We start from the raw sequence: 18,824 nt of genomic DNA on the forward strand, positions 1-18,824 counted from the left end.
TAATGGTTATTTGAAGAGCAGCAGAAAAACTTAGATGCTCATTAGAGCTTAGTTACTATGCTCTTCAGTGATTGCTGATTTAAGAAGGTAGGGATGCAATAGAACTTGAATACAAAGGACAATAAATTTAAAAGAGAAACTTAGAAAATATTAGGTTGCTGCTATAATCTTGGCCTTATTGATCAATGGAATGAAAAAATTTGTTTACATAAATGGGAAGCTGGTGATGGTATTTTTAAAAGGTTTTATCTAGGCAAAATTGATATAGCAGTATACTATACATATATGTAATTAGATAAATTTTAATGTATATACGTGCCTGTGAAACCAGGTGAAAGTATTTTGAAAATGAAATATTTCATTTTTTTTTTCACTGTATAGCCACTGATTTAAAAGTACAGCTGTGCTTTGCATATCTGTTTTCTGGTAGTAGTAATTATTTTACTATGATCTTCATTACAAGTTTTTTCCAATGAGTGAGATTATCTTTTGTGGGTACCTAAAAGACCATCTAATATCCCCCCAAAATGTTACCTGATATTGAGATTTAAACTTATAATTACAGATTTCTCAGAGTTGGAAGGGATTTTCAGGTTATTTATTCTAACTTGCCAGTGTAAGAAATCTTACACTTTACTGACAAGACTATTATTCATTCAGAAGGTATTCGGTTCTGTTTCCGGAGAATAGAATAGAAATTTTATTTACTATGAACTTAACTCTCTTCCTCACATTTCCATTTTCTCTCCTTTTGACCTTCTACCATTACTTATCAGTCATGATCAGTCCCAATAATCTTACTTTGGCTTGTCAGTATTTCTAGACAATGGTCAAGGAAAATGTGTGGCTAAAAATTACTGGCGATTTTAGAACACTACTCTTTCTGTTCCAAGAGGTCACTTCACAACTGTTCCTAGTTCAAATGCTGGCAAGAGGATGTCAGTAACAGATTCTCTCTTCTACGTTTGCACTGTTTTTAGTTGAAAACCAGCCAGAGTTAGAACATGGGGTCAATATCAATCTCTAGTTATCCAGAGACCACTTTCTTGCCCCCTGCTCTCTATAGCTAATCTTGAAATTTAAATAGATGACCATTATTAAGAGCACGGTAGCATATAAAATACTGGAGCCATAGCTGGTGTAGCTCAGTGGATTGAGTGCCAGCCTGAGAACCAAAGGGTCACTGGTTTGATTCCCTGTCAGGGGACAGGACTGGGTTGCCCACCAGGTTCCCAGTAGGGGGCGAATGAGAGGCAACCACACATTGATGTTTCTCTCCCTCTTTCCCTTTCTCTAAATATAAATAAATACAATCTAAAAAAATAAGATAAAATAAGAGATTGTATAATTCATTTTAGTGTTGGGTAAAGGCTTATAGTAATAGTTTATGAAATGGAGATCAGAGCTAATGAGCTTGTTCCAATATCAAGCATTTATTTTTCCTCCTTTTCTTTTTTACCTCTCATTTTAAAACAAAACTTGTTCTTAAGCCAGATGCTGCTTGGAACTTTTTTTTGTATGCTTGACTTTCCTTTCAAATCACCCTTAAATGTTCAGCGTTGTAGTTAGGATGTGATTAGGTTATCAAGATTGCCGAATTTAGCAACTTTGTTCTGACATGGTACAATTCTTCTAGAACAGAGGTTTTAAAATTATGGGTGGTGATTCACTGGTAAGCCATGAAATCAGTTTAGCATGTCATCACCAGTATTTTTTTAAAGTTTAAACACATTGTAATTAGTATAGGTACATACTGATTTGTGAAATTTTTATTTCAGAGGGTGTGTCCTTTCTTATAGTAAGTCATGGTCAAAAATTTTAAAGGCATCTTGAATGTTCGTTGATTTGTGAGACTAATGGCATTCACAAAGCAGTACTGAATGCTCCCTTTACATGAAAGTAACACAGCTTACCATATTTTGCTGTGTATAATGTGCACTTTTTGCCCAAATTTTTGAGGAAAAAATAAGGGTGCTCATTATACATTGGTAATACTAATTCCACATGTGTATAAATGTTTTTTAATTCTTTTATTTATGCTTATGTGTTAAAAGTGTAACTCTAGAAAGCAATAACAATATCCATATGTGAAATAATACCCTGGAATAGAGTAATCAGTTTTGTTTCTGAATATAAACAAATAAAAAATTGAAGTAAAAAATTAAAATGAAATATTTTTTTCCTGAAAGTTTGGGCCCAAAATGTGGGTGTACACTATACACAGGAACATATTATATACAGCAAAATATTGTATCTTTCTCTTTAGATAATTTTCTGTATTCTCATTTTGTATGACTTTTCTTATAAACTTTATGTCCAACTTGGTATATACAAAGCAATACAATAAAAATTTTTTGGAGTGAAGAGTTACAATTATAATTTCTTATAGTAGATAGCAATTTTTTAAATGATTCATGACATATTAGAACTACATATCCAGTGATCATATAACAGGAGTGTTTGTAAGGTGCACATCTTCACAGAGTAAGCCTCTAAAGACTTTCAGGTATTATTTCAGTATCAAACCCAACAACTGTACTTTCCTTGTCAGTTTTTTGATGGTAGTAATGCTCTTATTCCTGCTGCTATTAGTTTAATTCTCTAAAAGTAGGCGCTGGAACAGAAGAGAATTGACAATAGTAGTTCCAAGTAAGCCAGGGCCCAAAAGACCTTTCTGTGAGCAAAGGAGGATAAGAGGGCTGAAATTTCCTTTATTCAATGGTAAAGCTAGCCTTTGTTTGGCCTTTCTATCTGTTCTATCTGGTGTCCCTCGTGTGGACAAGACAGAAGGAATGAATAGGAGGCAATTGTAATGGAGAGCCCTAGCAGCCCGAACTGTCCCTTGGCCAGTAACTGCCTTGGTGGTAGCTTGGGATGGGCCCAACTTCAGGGGGCACCATTCACACTGTCCTGATGGTGAGTGTGACGGGTCTGAGTAAGTGGGATCAGGTGACCTGATCTTTCTAAAGTCCTTTCCAGCTTCATTATTTAAATATGAGCCTGGTACATGTTCATATCAGCCAGATACAAGAGGAATGGGGTGGCAGGTAATTTTAGACACAGTGGGTGGAAATCATGGACATTGGAAACAGAAGAAAGAAAGAAAAAAATAATTGGAGAGTGTGAAGAATTAGGAAGGGCTGGGGCAAGATTCTTTACCTGGTATGTCTGTAAAGAAAACATTTTGCTTTTGTACAAGTTAGTTACAATTAAAAGGAAGAACTTTTTAAAGAAGATTTTTTTATAAACTAGATCCATGTTTTACATAAAAATAAAAATCACTGCTATTGAGATGGATTAGGAAACTTAGAGTTGTTTGTTGTTGTTGTTCATATTTTTATATATTTGGTAAATGAGGATGGAAAAAGGAAAAGTACATCCATGGTTCGTATGCCTGCATGCATGGTTTTGGGGGATCATGTATCTGTTGGTGAGTGTAGGTAGGTAGGTAGGTATGTAAATAGACAGTCAGGTGTCAGGTACTCAAGGAACCAAGTTAGGAGCCTGTACTCTGATATCAGACATGTGGACTGTGATTTGAATCTCACCTCTATGTGTGATCTTGGGCAAACAATTTGACCTTCTCTGTTTCCTAGTGTTTGGTGTTTGTGTGTGAAATGGAGATTATAATAGAATTAAATTAAAATTATAAATTTGGAATGATCCAAATTTTTAAGATTTTTGTGAAAATAGTCAATCTAAGTAAAGCACTTAGTACACTAATGTAAAAATGTGAATTAGCAATTATTATTTATGATTTGGCTTCTAGAAACCTTTATAACCTACCTAAAGCATTGAAATATTTTTTTGATATTCAAAAATACTACAGAATTCTATCCTTTTTAAATGTGTGGCTTATATGTTTTAAAGGGGAAAAGGTATATGGAATATACCTTTGGAAAGGTATTGGAATATGTGTCATGTTGTTCTGAATTTTGTCTTGAGATATTGATATTCATGTGTTACATGTGTCCTGTGGAAAAACACAGGACAAAGACTCCAAGGTTTTTTAAAAATTTTTACTCCAGAATGTAAATTCTGTAAATTCTTTTAATTAAAGAATAGTTGATATACTATATTATATTGGCTTCAGGTGTACAACAGTGATTTCACATTTATATATGCTTTATGAAGTGATCACATGAGAAGTCTAGAAACCATCTATCCACATACAAAGTTATTGCAACATCATTGAGTGTATTCCCAATGCTGTACATCATATCCCTGTGCCTTATTTGTCTTATAACCATAACTTTGTATATCTTAATGCCCTTCCATTTGGCCCATTCCCCCTTTCCACTGCCTAACTCTCTGGCAGCTATGAGTTTATTCTGTGTATCTATGCATCTGTGTGTTTTGTTTGTTCAGTTTTTAAGATTCCACATATCAGTGAAATAAGTATTTATCTTTCTCTGGTTTATTTCACTTAGCATAATACCCTCTATGTCCATCCATTGTTGCTGCAAATGGCAAGATTTTTTTTTTATCTAAGTTGAAATACCATTTATTTCACTGGAAAGAAAAAAGAATGATCCAACTCTGTGTCCACCTGCCACAGGCTTTTGGGCCAAAGACTCAGAAGCAGGGACATTCTCACCAGGGTCATTCCCAAATCCAACACCCATTGGAAGCAAGAGGCATGGAAGTGGCCTAGGTCCCACCACAGTTTCTGCACACAAGGACTCCTGCTAGGAGAACAGAACAGGAATGGGAAGCTACAGAAATATTGAAGGACAGGTAAACAAGCAGGAGAGAGAAAAGGAAGAAGTGGTCAGAATTTAGCAAGGTATATTAAGGTCCGAGGTTCATGAAGGATTAAACACAGAGCCAAAAACATCCCAGAGACCGGCTACCATGATGGATGTATTCCTATGCACAACCACAGCTCAGAATTTCAGCCCACACACATCCTACCTCAAGCTTTAAAAGGCTGAATACCACGCCTGACCCACATACTGTTCTTGCTCACATCAGGCCATGTTGTACCAGGAGTTCGAGCAGCTGCCGAAGCTTGAGAGAACTGACCATCATGCCCAAAACAATAGCCCTCTCCAACAGTGCAGACAGGTGCTGTAGTGCAACACAGGGGTCTCCGATCCAGCCCATAATATGAAATAGAAGCTGCAGTAACAGCAGCAGCCTAGGTTCTGGACTTGTGGGGAAGCTAGGATAGGGTCTGCTCTGTGTAACTATATGCAGAAGCAGCTGCAGCTGCCACTGTCTCATAGGACCAGGCAGCAAGGAGCGCTGTGGTAGGCAAGAAGCACTCAGTAAGCATTATTACAATACAATGAATCCCCATAGCTCATGGTATAAGGTTGTATGCACTACTTCATATTGCTCATTATAGTGCTCAGTAAAGTCACCTACTCTCCCAAATGATCTATCGAACATTCTTTGAACCAGTACCCACCTTTCCCACACTGGTAGCAGCACTCTGGTCTCCCATCCCAGGTGCAGTCCTAAGCCAGCTGGTGGACAACTGCACGTGCATTTGTTTGCCACGAAACTGTGCTGTCAGGGCCCTTGATGGCCTCCACCACATCCTCAGCCCACTCCATGGGTATGAAGGCATAATCTTTCAGATGTCATATTCATAACCAGACTGTACTCCTCAAACTTGGCCTGAAGCTCTTTGCTGGTACAAGTGGGACTGATGTTGCTCAAATGCAACTTTGTGGGGATTTTGCTCTTATTGTTGCTGGCTTCCACATTGAGATTCACCCTGTGCAGCTCCTAATGGTGTAGGTTGCATATGGCATCCTCTGCTGCTTCCTTATCCTCTATGAACAGAAAGCTGTAGTTCTTAATGATGTCACATTCCAGCAGCTTCCTGTACTGCTTGAAAAGCGTGCAGTCTCCCGCTCTGTAGCCTCCCGGGGCAGGTTTCCTGTGAACAGCTTCACCATCTTGACACTGCCCACTGGGAAATCAGCAGGAACTTTTCCTTGCAGTACAGATGATTCTGACTGCAAATGCCAAGATTTTAATGCAGGCTTCCAGGAGTTGGGGACTTGAGGGTAAACCACCCATTGTGGGTCCTTGGCTTTGTGCAGGAGAGAATTCAGATGAAAGCCAGCATAGAGTTTAAAGTGAAAGTGAGTTTATTTGTGAAGTGGTGAGACAAGGGAGTAGGCTTCTCTACAGACAGAGCCCCCTTTGGCAGAATTTGCTTCCTTTATTGAAATTCATTAATGGGGTGGTAGGGTATTCAATATAGGGGAGGAATATTTGGGATCTTCCCAGGAAAGAGGTGGAGATTTCTCAGAGGAGCTCAGTTGGTTATTTTGTGTTCTTTTGTGGGCCTTCCTTTTGGATCACTGCAGTACAGGATGTATCATTTAGCATGTTAATGTATTGCAATGAACTATAACGAGGCTAGGGGTTATCTGGTCATCATGTTGGATTGAGATGCTTTCTGCTGGTTTTAAGCCATAAATCTGGTGGGGGTGGTGGTCTTACTTCCTGTTGACAGTTCTTGTACCTTTTATCAATTGTTGCCACATACCCTATTTCCATTTCATTCTTTTCTATGTCTGAATAATAATTACATTGTGTGTGTATGTGTGTGTGTGTGTGTGTGTGTGTGTGTATACACATATACATACCACATCTTCTTTATTCATTCATCTGTCAGTGGTTACCTAGATTGTTTCCATAGCATGGCTACTGTAAATAATGCTTCAATGAACATAGAGGTACATACATCCTTTTAAATTCATGTTTTTCTTTTCTTTGAATAAATGCCCAAAACTGAAATTGCTGAATTATATGGTAGTTCTATTTTAATTTTTTTGCAGAACCTCATACTGCTTTCCATAGTGGATGCACCAATTTATAATCTCAGCAACAGTTCACAAGGGTTTCCTTTTGTCCACATCTTTATCAGCTCTTGTTTCTTGCAAAGATTCTAAGTTTTAAATTAAAAGTTAAGCCAATGTTTCCAAGTATTTTTTAGCTTTCTAATTAAATGAGATAAAGGACAAGAACATATTTATCACTGTATTGAGCAGGAACTTGGTAGTTTTTTATGTTTTTAAAATTGCTGTTACAGTTAAAAGAATTACTAAGACATTTTATCTTTGGGTTACTATTAATATGACTGAAAGTAATTTTAAAATATATTTTGTAATTCCTGAAATGTTTCTTATTTTGTAAAAAACCTGATATTATCACATGAAAGTCCATTAGTAATTTTCCCTTACAGAATTTGGGAGGTCAGGTGGAAGGGCAGGCAAGGAGGCAAAAGGATTGTTTTCTGGTGGATGAGCATTTAGCAAACTCAGAAAACACGATAAAGGCATGTTTTTGCTATGTATGTAAATGTTAGTATTAAGAAAATTTTGCACTCAAAAACCTAGATAATTCCCATTAGAATAAAGTTGTTCTTGGTTCAGGAATTTATCATTTTGTGGCCATAGTGGTCATTTATGGAAAGTGACTGTACTCACTAGTGACAGTGTTAACTAGAAGCTTAGGAAAGAGTAAGGATCTGAGTGTATCAATAGCAACCAAAAGTTTGTAATTGTGGTTTGTATTAACCTGTTTAAACTTTACTTAATAATGAAAAAGAACCCATATATCTTTGACTCGTCTTGTAATTTCTTAGTTTTTGTTTTTCATATAACTCTGCTTCTCTATTGAGTTGATCTTGTTTTGTGATATGAGGGAGTTTGGTATTCATAGCAGGGAAGGAGGGGAAAAACAGTAAAGGAAAATTGAAATAACCATTTATGATTGGATTTGGTTATGGTAGTAATTTCCTTATCATTGCCTTGACTTTTTTGCCTTGCTTTGTAGAAATTCAATCATAATTTAAAAGTGCAGAAGTTGAAAGTTTTAATTATCTTTTCTTGAAAATGGGCATATTACATTTGGTTAAATGTTTCATACTTCAATCTGCAGTGTGAGACATGAGATTTTAATTATGTCTTTTGATAGTTTTGGCTTACCAAATTGCTTTTGTGGATAAAAATCTTCTTGAGGGAGAAAGACAAAAACTCACCAGATGGGAACATTTTTTCCAAGGGTAAGGTGGTAGTTCAGATACAAGATAAAGACTTCAAACCACCTTAGCAGAAGTCTCTTTTAAAAAGAAAAAAAAAGGCAGGAGAATGAAAAAGAAACTTCCCTTCTTTTGTTGTGCCTCATTTCCTCCAACCCCACCCTGTTCCTTGCCCTGCTTAAAACTGTCTGGAGTTAGCAGTAAATGTCTTGCTGTTGAAGCATTGGCCTTAGGTTTTATATGATGGAAGGTTGTGGCAGTCAGAGAAGAAGGTCTTTATTGTGTTTTCAAAGTGGCTTTTTAATGACTTGTAATTCCAGCACATGCAAGAGCTGTAAAGTCTGTAAGTATGGTGAGTGAGCAGCTGGAGAGGCCATTTATTAAAGGGCTGCCCTGGCTCTCCAAGGGGGGCTCTTATTCTGGAACTCCTGTTCTTTGTATTTTATAACTGGAGGTAAAAATACCTGAAGAGTTGCAGTTCTTCCTCTGGTAGATCCACCTCAACGTGGAGCATTAAGTAAAACAATTGGAAGAAAGTTACCTTTGTTGGGTTCATAGAGAAATTTCACCTGATCTTGTTTTTTGTGGGGTTTTTGTTTGATATAATCAGAAGAAGGTGATGAGGTCAAGCCAATGAACTGTTCCTTTATTCAGCCACATTTCTGGCTTATTTTAAAAAACAGATTTGAAGCAATTAAAAACATCTTTTTAACAGAGTTAGAGGATTTTTCTCTTCCTTGTTTGGGTACTATACTAAACCCAAATGTTTTCTCAGTTTTTATTTATTTTTTTTTTATTAGGAACTCTTTTTTACTTTGAAAACATTTCAAACTTACGGAAAAATTGCAAGAGTAGTATAGTGAAACTGCCACTTAGCCTTTACCTGGATCCTCCAATAATTAACAATATGACATACAAACTTTCTTTTTTCTCTTTTTTTTAAATTTAATCTTTAATGTATTTTTTTTACCATTACCATTTAGTCCCTTTATACCCCCAGGATGACGGCTAGTGGGTGGGGGGAGAATAGAGGGTGGAGAGACTGAGCAAGAAGGGAAAAGGACTCATAGCCATGCACGACAGTGTGGTGATAGCTAGGGGGCAGGGGGCATGAGGGGAGTAAATAGCAATGGAAAAATACAATAAAGATTAAGTCAGTTTTTAAATTAAATAATTCCTTAGAAGCCTTAGCTGAGGGCTATGAATAGACAGGAGACTCTGTCATTATACAGTTGGTTGTCATCAGTAATTGCCCAAACTTGGCATTTTTACTTATTTGAATTGAATTGTTTTTCTCTCAATAATTTCCATGAGCCTCCTTTAAGAGAGCTGCTTTGCCTATTCAATACATTATTATTTCTTAGTCTAGACCACATGATCTTTATGTAATTGTCCCATCTGTCATCTTTATACCCGAAGTCAAAGATGTGACTCAACATGATTTTGCACAACTAGATTTACCATGCCATAGGGATACCTTACAGTTCCAGCTACACTTTCCTTGAGTGCTTTCTATGTGCTAGTCCTCATTCTAATCACCTGATTTGGTTTAACCCCTTTAAGCCATGAAACTGAGGCTCCAAAGTTAAGAAACATGAGCATGGTTGCCATGTTTAAAGTGGTAGATCCAGAATTTGATCCATGGTAGGGAATGCCCTGAAGAGGAGTTTTGGGGTGAAGCAAATTTTATTTTCCCATGAATTCATCTTACAGTTGCAGAGATGGCATCATGAAATTGGTGTCACTGCTGAGAAAGCCTTTGATATATTCTTGTCCCATTTGTGAATCATCTTACTCTGATCTACCTATTGGTTTGGGTAGATCTAGGTTTTACCTAGAGCCTTCATTCAGGAGGTGATGGGTTTTCCTCATAGCTGGATTTGTCATCCACAGCTGCAATTGAGGGAAGAGCTGTGAAACATCCAGGAACCTCTAACTTCTCATTCATACTTGCTTAAAATAAAACAGACCCTCATGGATCTGGATTTCACATTGTTTTTAATATGTCATCAACACGATTTCCCTGCTCCCAGAATTTTTCCCGCCTGGTTTTGCATGGGAATTTATGTTTAACAGAGCTGAGCTGCAATATCAAGCTTTCCCAGAAGGTGCCACCAAATAACAAATGGTGTCCTCCAGTTTGAAGATTCCTTCTTTTTGAGTCTTCTAGTTATATTTTGTAATTTCATTTTTACTCTCTTTACAATATTCAAAATGTAGGCTGTTCTCTCTCTGAATTAGGAGACAAGACAATGCAACAATATAGGTAGAGAGAGGATGGTTTTCTTTTGATGTCTGTGTAATTATTTAACTAAGTTTGAGAGATTGTTCTCAGTGGGTAACAATTTATGACTATAGACTTCCAAGGCAGTGTCAAGGCCCACAAAGAAAAATCACCCCTATGAGGCTTCTCTGGGTCACCAAAGTTGACTGCACAGTGAGATATTCCCAGATAAAGTCGAAGATCCTTCTATTAGGCAGGAGAAAATGGAAAAGCATTTATTAAAGTGTTTGGAGACAATAGACTTTGCTTTTGAATTCAGAAAACATAGAGGATGGAGGTGGGGGTGGTACTGAGATAGGGAGAGATATTTAGAATTGGTGATACAGAGAAAAGGATTTTCTTGCCTTTCTAAGTCATGGAAAGAAAATGTATGTATGAGGTCTTAAGATGGTACTTTAAATAAATAAATGAAATAATTACTAAAGTGTCCTGGTTTGAGGCCTCAGTATTTAGAATCATAGTATTGTTTTTTAAAAGTTAAATTGTTGACCCTTGCTTTATTTTGTGGTCCTTCTATTGTTTTAATATGATAAACTATCATTGTCATTTTGAGTAACTACAAATGTTTCCTTCTAAACATGTTTATTTTTAATATTCTTTGAATATTTTAATGATGTTCAATAACATTTGAAAATATTCATGCAGTAGGTACTTCTATATATAAACACTGTATTAGGTGGTAGAGATGGTACAAAACTAGGCTGAGCTTTGAAAAAAGGAAGGCTGGAATCAGTGTAGATAAGGACCAGGTGGATAGGAGAAGGGATTCTTGATCTGAGGAAACAACTTGAAAAAAAAGGACTGATGGCAAATTCAGGCAAGTGTGTACTGTCCTTACTGAAAATGAAGGGAGATCTTATACATGAAGCCCTTCAGTTAATTTATCAAATTGATTTATCAGGGATGAAGAAAGCCTATTGAACTCTACTCCAGACTAGGATTGCCCTGGACCCTTTTATTCTATATCCTCTTATGTAATCCATTCAATGCATGAGATAGTTTTGTCCCCATCTTATAGATGTGGAAGTGGCAGAGCCAGAATTTGAATCCAGGTAATGACCAAAGCCTGTGTTCTTTTGTACCATACCACCAATTAAACCTCCTTGAAGAGAGAAATCACATCAAATTAAAACCACTGTGGTACTGATTAAACCTTTTCAAGAAAAATCTAATTAGCAACATTAACTTTTCTCACCATCTGGCTTCTTCTGGTAATAGTGCCACAGTTCAGTGAAAGGAGGAAAATAAGAAATAAGAACTAACCCCAAAATTTGGATACTTGGCTATGAATTATAGTTGCGAGAATATTACCTGGTGTGGTGTCCAAAATGCTGATCATTTTCTAGTAAGCAAAACTGCTGAATGTATCAGAAAGCTGTAGTACTTCAGAGTCTGTCCACGGGCACTTATTCAGCAGTGTACTGTCTTATTAGAGTGTTTCATACCTCATACTAGGGGCAAGGACATGGACAGAGTTATTGGAAGAACTCCCCTTATCTAAAGGTTGTCCTTATGAAGGCTATAAGGAATGTAGGGCTCCCTTTTCCTGGTACCTAGCCATAATTGACTAATAAATTATCTTCCTGGGCCTAGTAGGGATGGATGGTCTAGACTCTAAGCCACGGTCCCAGAGCATACACTTGGAATCAAAAGACTAGACAGGTTCAGTTTACTGCTGATGTACTGTAAAATGTGGATTTTAATTCTAATGATGAGATTACAGATGTGGACTGCTACTCAGGTATTCGTTCAAGCAATAATATTAATTATATCACAGACAAACACTTACCACTTGTCCACTAATTGTATTCTGTGAAAATGTGATATTGGTAGGTGTTCTTGTAAAGATTGGAGAGACAAAGCTGCTGTTTAGGAATTTAGCAATTTATAATCCATGGCCACAGTATATATATATATTTTTTTTAAATCCTGCAACAATTTTCTAAAATGTCATTTTCCATTTGACCTAACCTTACATTAAACTGGTAATGAAAGCAGAATCTTGCTGAAAGTTTAAAATGTTTGTGTCTGACAAATTCTACTTAAAGGTGACCTGATACATTTTCAGTAGTATAAAGTACTCTCTTCCTCTTTCTCATTATTTTCCAGTTTTGTTTTAATTAAAGACGAACATCAAACTTGTTGCTGATCTTGTGATGGGGCATTTGAGAGTGCTAGCTTATCTGATAATCTTAGGTCAGGGTCTCACTTCTCTTGCATAATCACATTTGCCTTCATTGTCCAGCAACACATCCCATAAGCCACGCATCTTCCTCCTTGTTTTGTGTAATACAACCAATGAGTCTCATTGTTTACTCCTCAAAAACCAAGGTGTGAAGGAAACAGGTGGTGTCTCCCCGTGCTGCCCATCTCCTTATCCTCATTGTATAAATAATTGTTGTCTTACTTCTTCTTTAGAAAACCTTAAAGATTTCAGACAAAGTTTAGAAACCATGAACAACTATCTTTAATACAGCACTTACTTCATGATTGAGAAAATCATGGGATTTTTAAAGCAGAAAGAGTTCAGAAACTTCCTCTAACAACTTGCATTCTGTAGAGGAGAGCTTGAGGCCAAATTTTACAACTTGCCCAAGATCATGAAGTTCTCATTCCCTGCCCTCTGAAAAGGCCCTAGGATGCAGGTTGCCAATTGGGGTGCCATTATTGTTTCCAGTCCTTCATATTCCCTCATGTCTTTCCCAAACTCTTTGCCACTTGAACATTTTAAAGTGGTTCCTAATAAGTTGTTTTTATCTATTAGACACAAGGCTGGTGTCACCTCTTGGCTCCACCTCTTAGTCTGTGCCACCTTGTTGAATAAACAAATGTTACATTTCATCTCCTCAGCAGAATTGTACCTGAAAGCCTCATGTCACGTCTAAGGTGAGGGTAGGGTGTAAGTCTCGGTGGATAGTACGGAGATTAATTGGCAAACATTTTGATAAACTTGGTTCCTGGTCCTTGATTGTCTCTGGGAAATTGCCAAGCAGAATAATCATGGCTATATATATTTAGGGGAGGGATCATTATGCAAAACAGAAAATGACACATCTAGGTATCTGGGGAATCAAAAGTCTTAATATTGCTTAATAATAAAAACATGGAAAGAACTTATGAAACCTACAATATAAATGAAGCCTTCCTTGGACAAGCTGATATTCTTAACAGATGAAATCTGAGTTCTTCTCTCACTTACCCTTCAGTATCTTCAGTATCCGCCTCTGTGTCCTGAGTTGTTCCCTTGAGTCTCTCTACATATGTACCAAGATAACCTTTACACCAAACAGCCAGCTGCTCACACATATACCCACTTCCAGCTTTTCAGTTAACCCTTATTTTCCTCATTTTCTTTCCCTCCACTGACAGACATCTCAAAAGCTCCCTTATTCCTCAACCAACTGTGGTCTGGCTTTTGCTCTTGGAAACTATTCTTAAAACTATCACTGGAAAAGGTCACCAGTGCCTTCCAGATTCCAAATGTAGAAATCATTTTCTGAGCACTTGATTTTACTTTTCTGGCACCTTTAGTTTTTTTCCCTTCTGTTTCTTGGCTCTGTTATACCTACCTGATGTCGTTAAGAGCTCTCCACCAGTCCCCTTTGCCAGCTGATCCTTTTGCACCACTTGTAAGCTGACCATCACTAGTCTCCTTTTCTATTATATAATCTTCTCCTGGACAATCACCTATTACCTGTTTCTTGTCTCTTCTTTTTCCCAGGCCCTTTTCCATATACCTATGCAAAATACAAATTATGGAAGGAAATATGCAAAGAATATTAAACAACAAGCTAACATGGTGTTATGGGTCATTTTCAAAATATTATCTTTAATGTAGCCATATTTATAAAGCATTTTATTATTACAAAACCTCAGATACCAGATGGACTAAACACCAAATTCTCTCTAGCCTTGCTTTTTGTCTTTTTGTAATCTCTTATTATGGAGAATTTCAAATACACACAAAATATGCAGAATAGTATAATGAATCCCCCAATTTTCCCATAACTCAGTTTTCATAATTATTATTTTTCTTAATAAAGAAGGCTTTTTAAAATTTTATTTATTTTTTTATCCTCACCTGAGGACATGCTTATTAATTCTAGAGAAAGGGGAAGGTTAGGAGAGTATGAGGGAGACAAACATCAATGTGAGAGAGACACATCAATCGGTTGCCTCTCCCATGAGCCATGGGACAAAACCCACAATCCAAGCATACATCCCAATCGAGAATTGAACCCACAGCCTTTTAGTTCATGGGACAATGCTCCAACCAACTGAGCCATACCAGCCAGGGCTCAACATATTAACTGATGGCCAACCTTGTCTCAACTATAGCACCATCTACTCTTCTCCCAATATAATTTTCTTTTTTTTTTTAAGATTTTATTTATTTATTTTTAGGGAGGGAAGCGGGGGCGGGGAGAGAGAGAGAGAGAGAGAGAGAGAGAGAAACATCAATGTGCGATTGCTGGGGGTTATGGCCTGCAACCCAGGAATGTACCCTGGCTGGGAATCGAACCTGGGACACTTTGGTTCCCAGCCCGCGCTCAATCCACTGAGCTACGCTAGCCAGGCGTCCAATATAATTTTCAATATAATATAAGGTGTCTTATTATTCACACATAGATATCTTGATATGAATAAAAGATAAGGGCTTTTTAAAAACATAACTGAAGAATCATTATCACATCTGAACAAATTAATAATTCTTAATGTCAAATTTCTGGGCAAATTTCCAGTAGAATCTAAATGTCATAAATTTTCTTTTTGTTTTTACAGTTTGAATCAGGATCTAAATTAGGTCCATCTTGCTGTTTGTAAAATTATCTTTCAAATTTGTGATGTATAGGTTCTCCCTCACCTTTCTTTTTTCACATTAAAGTGTGAAGAAAAAAATTAGTTGTCATATAATTCTCAGTTTGAATTTTGCTGATAGTATCTTTGTGGTGTATTTTCTATAAATTTTGGTTTGGAGCAAGACAATTTTATGGGTAGAGTTGTGTTCTTCCATCAGGAGGCCTGTAAGATGAGGTTAGTGTGTGTGTGTGTGTGTGTGTGTGTGTGTGTGTGTGTGAGAGAGAGAGAGAGAGAGAGAGAGAGAGAGAGAGAGAGAGAAATAGAGAGAGGTTAGCACTCACTGATGCCTCTATGTATGAATCATTAGAGGTTGTGGATTGGTGGTATTTTCGTTTCATCCTTTTTTTCTTAATTTATCAGCCAGATTTCACCAATGAAGAGAAACTCTTTCTCTGTCTTTTGTGTAACTCAAGAAAAAAATACCAATTGTAAAGGAAAAATAAAACATTGTTCATGATTCTCCCTCAGTACCCCCTCTTCCTTTTTTTTTTACCAGTTTGCAGAAGAACAGATTTTGTTCCCTAACCTCCTTCAACAATGACCAATGTTTTATTAAAGCATTGTTTTAAGACTTCTTTAACCTGACCTTTCCCCTCTCCCTCTTTTTTAACTCTCCCTATACTTTAGTGATCCTAAAATCTTAGCAATCTTTGGTTCCTTGACCATTCTATGCTGCTATTTCAGTAGTGAAATGACCTTGGTCCTTAATGACCTGGTTAAGGGGTCACCATTTCTTTGAAGCTTTTCTATATAATCTGCCCTACCTAAATTAACTCCTGCCCCTCCTTTATGCTCCCTCCATTAACAATGCATGTATACTTTGATTATAGTTGTTATTCTCTCATATTAAAGTGTTTTTTCCCTAATCAGTGGGATATCTTCAGGGCAGATATGGTCTCTTAATTGTCTGATTTCTCAGCTTTTTACACTATGCCTGGCACTTAATTGGTGCTCAGCAAATGTTTAAATAGTGCAAAGATTTATTTTTATATACATAAAAATATATATATATGTGTATAAAATACACACATACATATGTATATGTATGTATTTATGCATTTCTAGTTAAGACTCCTCTTAAGTGATTTAGGTATTTATAGTTGAGAAGTTTCTGTATCCTGAGGAGTCTCAACTATAAATATATCTGAATGATCTACCAGTGTGATTTCTGGCCCCTCACCTGAAGTAGACAGGCTGCAAGGAATGGGAGAACTCACCATATAAATAAGACAAGTCTTGGTCCTCTCAGAGGCACATTGTTCAGGGTATAGGCCACCCGTGTACAGATAACTTCACAGAACAAGATTCTGGAATAAATTGGCAGCCAAAGTAAGCAAGTTGTATGCATTGGATTGCACTTTACCTACCTTTGCAGCCCTTGCCTTTGTGTTAGACTACATAAGCTGGCCAAGAAGTGTGGAGCTATCAAACATGCCCACAGAGCTACCTGAGGTTTTTTTTAAAAAACTTATTCTATCATGTAGAATATTGAACCATAAAAATAACAAAAGGGAGGCAAGGACCACAAATTAATCTTTCATCAAGACAGCAGAGGAATGTGAGAGTCTAAAATCCAAACATTTGCTTCTGTATTTTAAAAAAGCAAATGGTTTTCAAAGAAATTTCAATAACAGGATGTTGAAGTGAAAGAAATATCTGCCTCTCTATTTCCTATAGAGATTGTGCAGTGGCGTGATAACATGAAAGCTATACGACCACCTTGTTTTTGCTGTCTGTGATTGTAAAATATGATTATATTTCCTCTAATGTTTATGTGTTCTTGAAATTATTGGAACTGGTAAAATACCACTTGTATATTGTATAAAAGGAACTATTTTTCCCTCTTCTGTTTCCTCAGGTTGCATAATTATAACAGATTAGCTTCCAATTAAAAACCTTAATTTGGTTGTTAAAATATTTATTATATCATTGCATTTGAGTATCTGCAACCATGCAATAATGTTTATTGTATATGTGGAAGAATGAATGAAAAAAGTTTTTAACCACAAGGGGCTAGCATTATTTTAAAAAAAGTTATACTGAACACTAACACACTGAGAGAAACAAGATGTGAAGGATACAGTTAGTTCTCCTAAAGAACTATATTAGTCAGTTTCAAATACATACTTAATTATACTCAAATGTATATTGAATTATACTAATTGGAGGCTGTTAGCATTTCTAAGGATGATTTTTAAAGAATCATGATTAGATTATAAACCTAAAATTATAACCAAGATAATTTATCACTATGGGAGGTTGAGTCTATTAGGAGAAAAAATGAACTGAAGAAAGCAGCCATCATATGGGAAAAAAATATTACTGCAAATATCTTATCTTATGAAAAGATAACACTCCAGCACATGTGCTTTGAAACTTTATTAAAGTAGCCTAAAACTTATAAATTGATGGATTCCCTCATGTCTTCAGTTCTGGGGATTCCCTAAGTTGGAATTTACATGTTGGTGGGTCCTGAACAGCTGCCCTTCTCCCCAGCCCTTATGAGCCCCTGCACAAGCTGCAGCCAGAGAAGCTCAACTGATTGGCCTGTGCTGATAACTGCTCTCCATTCCCCTATAAAGCATGTTCGCTGTTGCCCACCTCTGCTGGGTGCTCTCATCCTGTGCACTTCTGCTCCCACAGGTTGAATAGTATACTCATTATGAACTCAATATAGTTTTCTGAAACATGTATGTCATTTCTCCTTATAATCACATTAATTAATTGGTTCTGTGAAAACTAAGTTGCAACCTGATGGGGAATCCCTGGAAAAAATTATTCCTCAAATTAGGTGTGAAACCCTAAGAGGAAAAATCATAAGAACCTAGAATGACACAGCATTCTAATAGCTTTGCAAGTCTCTGGCTTCTTGCTCATAGGTGGTGATCATAGATAATGCATTGAATGAAGTTTATGTAAAAGACTTACAGACTACACTCAAGAGAAAACTCCTAGATCTACATCAAAAGATTGGTTGACTAATGTATATTTATAAACTTTAGAGTAAAATATCCAAAGGGATGTGTGTATGTGTTTTCTTTCCCCTCGTTCTAGCATCTTCCACATGACATACGCTCACTAGCCAAAACTCTTGACTGCTCCTCACCCATAATTCTGGTACTATTTCCCCTTGATCCTTGAGTTAGGATGAGCCTTACTTCGACAACAGGTATCTCTCCTTTCTTCCATTATTCCATTGTATCAATGACAGTCTTGTTCATATCTCACCTCTTGTTGTGTTATCTAAATGAGTTTATAGGTTCAGTCAGCTTTAGTACCATCCACACCCACCAACATTTCTCTTTAGCAGTATGCTCATGTAAATGTATTGTGGACACAGAAATCTGCTTGTAATCCTAGTGTGTTGGACCAAGGAAAGTGTATCATTTATATTTTGGTGTGGAACACAAACCATGCAATTGTATTTATTTTATTTTTTTGACAACTGATAGTCAATTTATTGAAAAGATTGATTAAGGCATCTGCAATGGTGACTTCAACCTCAACTCCTGGCTCAATACTGATGGAAGTAATCTGCCTAACAATCTCAGAGGGGCTGTGCAAGTCAATGAGTCCCTTGTGGATCCTCGTCTGAAATCGATCCCAAGTCTTAGAACCCTCCCCGCAGCGGGTTTTTCTTGTAGTGATTCTCAGAGTCTTGGTAGGCATCCGAAC

The 18,824-nt window shown here is 36.8% G+C and overlaps 1 protein-coding gene and 1 pseudogene across 2 annotated transcripts in view; one reads left to right on the forward strand and one right to left on the reverse strand.

Moving 5' to 3' along the window:
• The window catches only part of MLLT3 (MLLT3 super elongation complex subunit), a 267,938-nt gene that overhangs the window by 198,873 nt on the left and 50,241 nt on the right, over positions 1–18,824 (forward strand). The window lies entirely within an intron of this gene.
• LOC123819690 lies at positions 4,923–5,909 on the reverse strand (annotated as a pseudogene).

Source organism: Phyllostomus hastatus, unplaced genomic scaffold (assembly GCF_019186645.2).
Source record: "Phyllostomus hastatus isolate PE091 unplaced genomic scaffold, TTU_PhHast_1.1 phas_contig_34, whole genome shotgun sequence".
Taxonomy (NCBI): domain Eukaryota; kingdom Metazoa; phylum Chordata; class Mammalia; order Chiroptera; family Phyllostomidae; genus Phyllostomus; species Phyllostomus hastatus.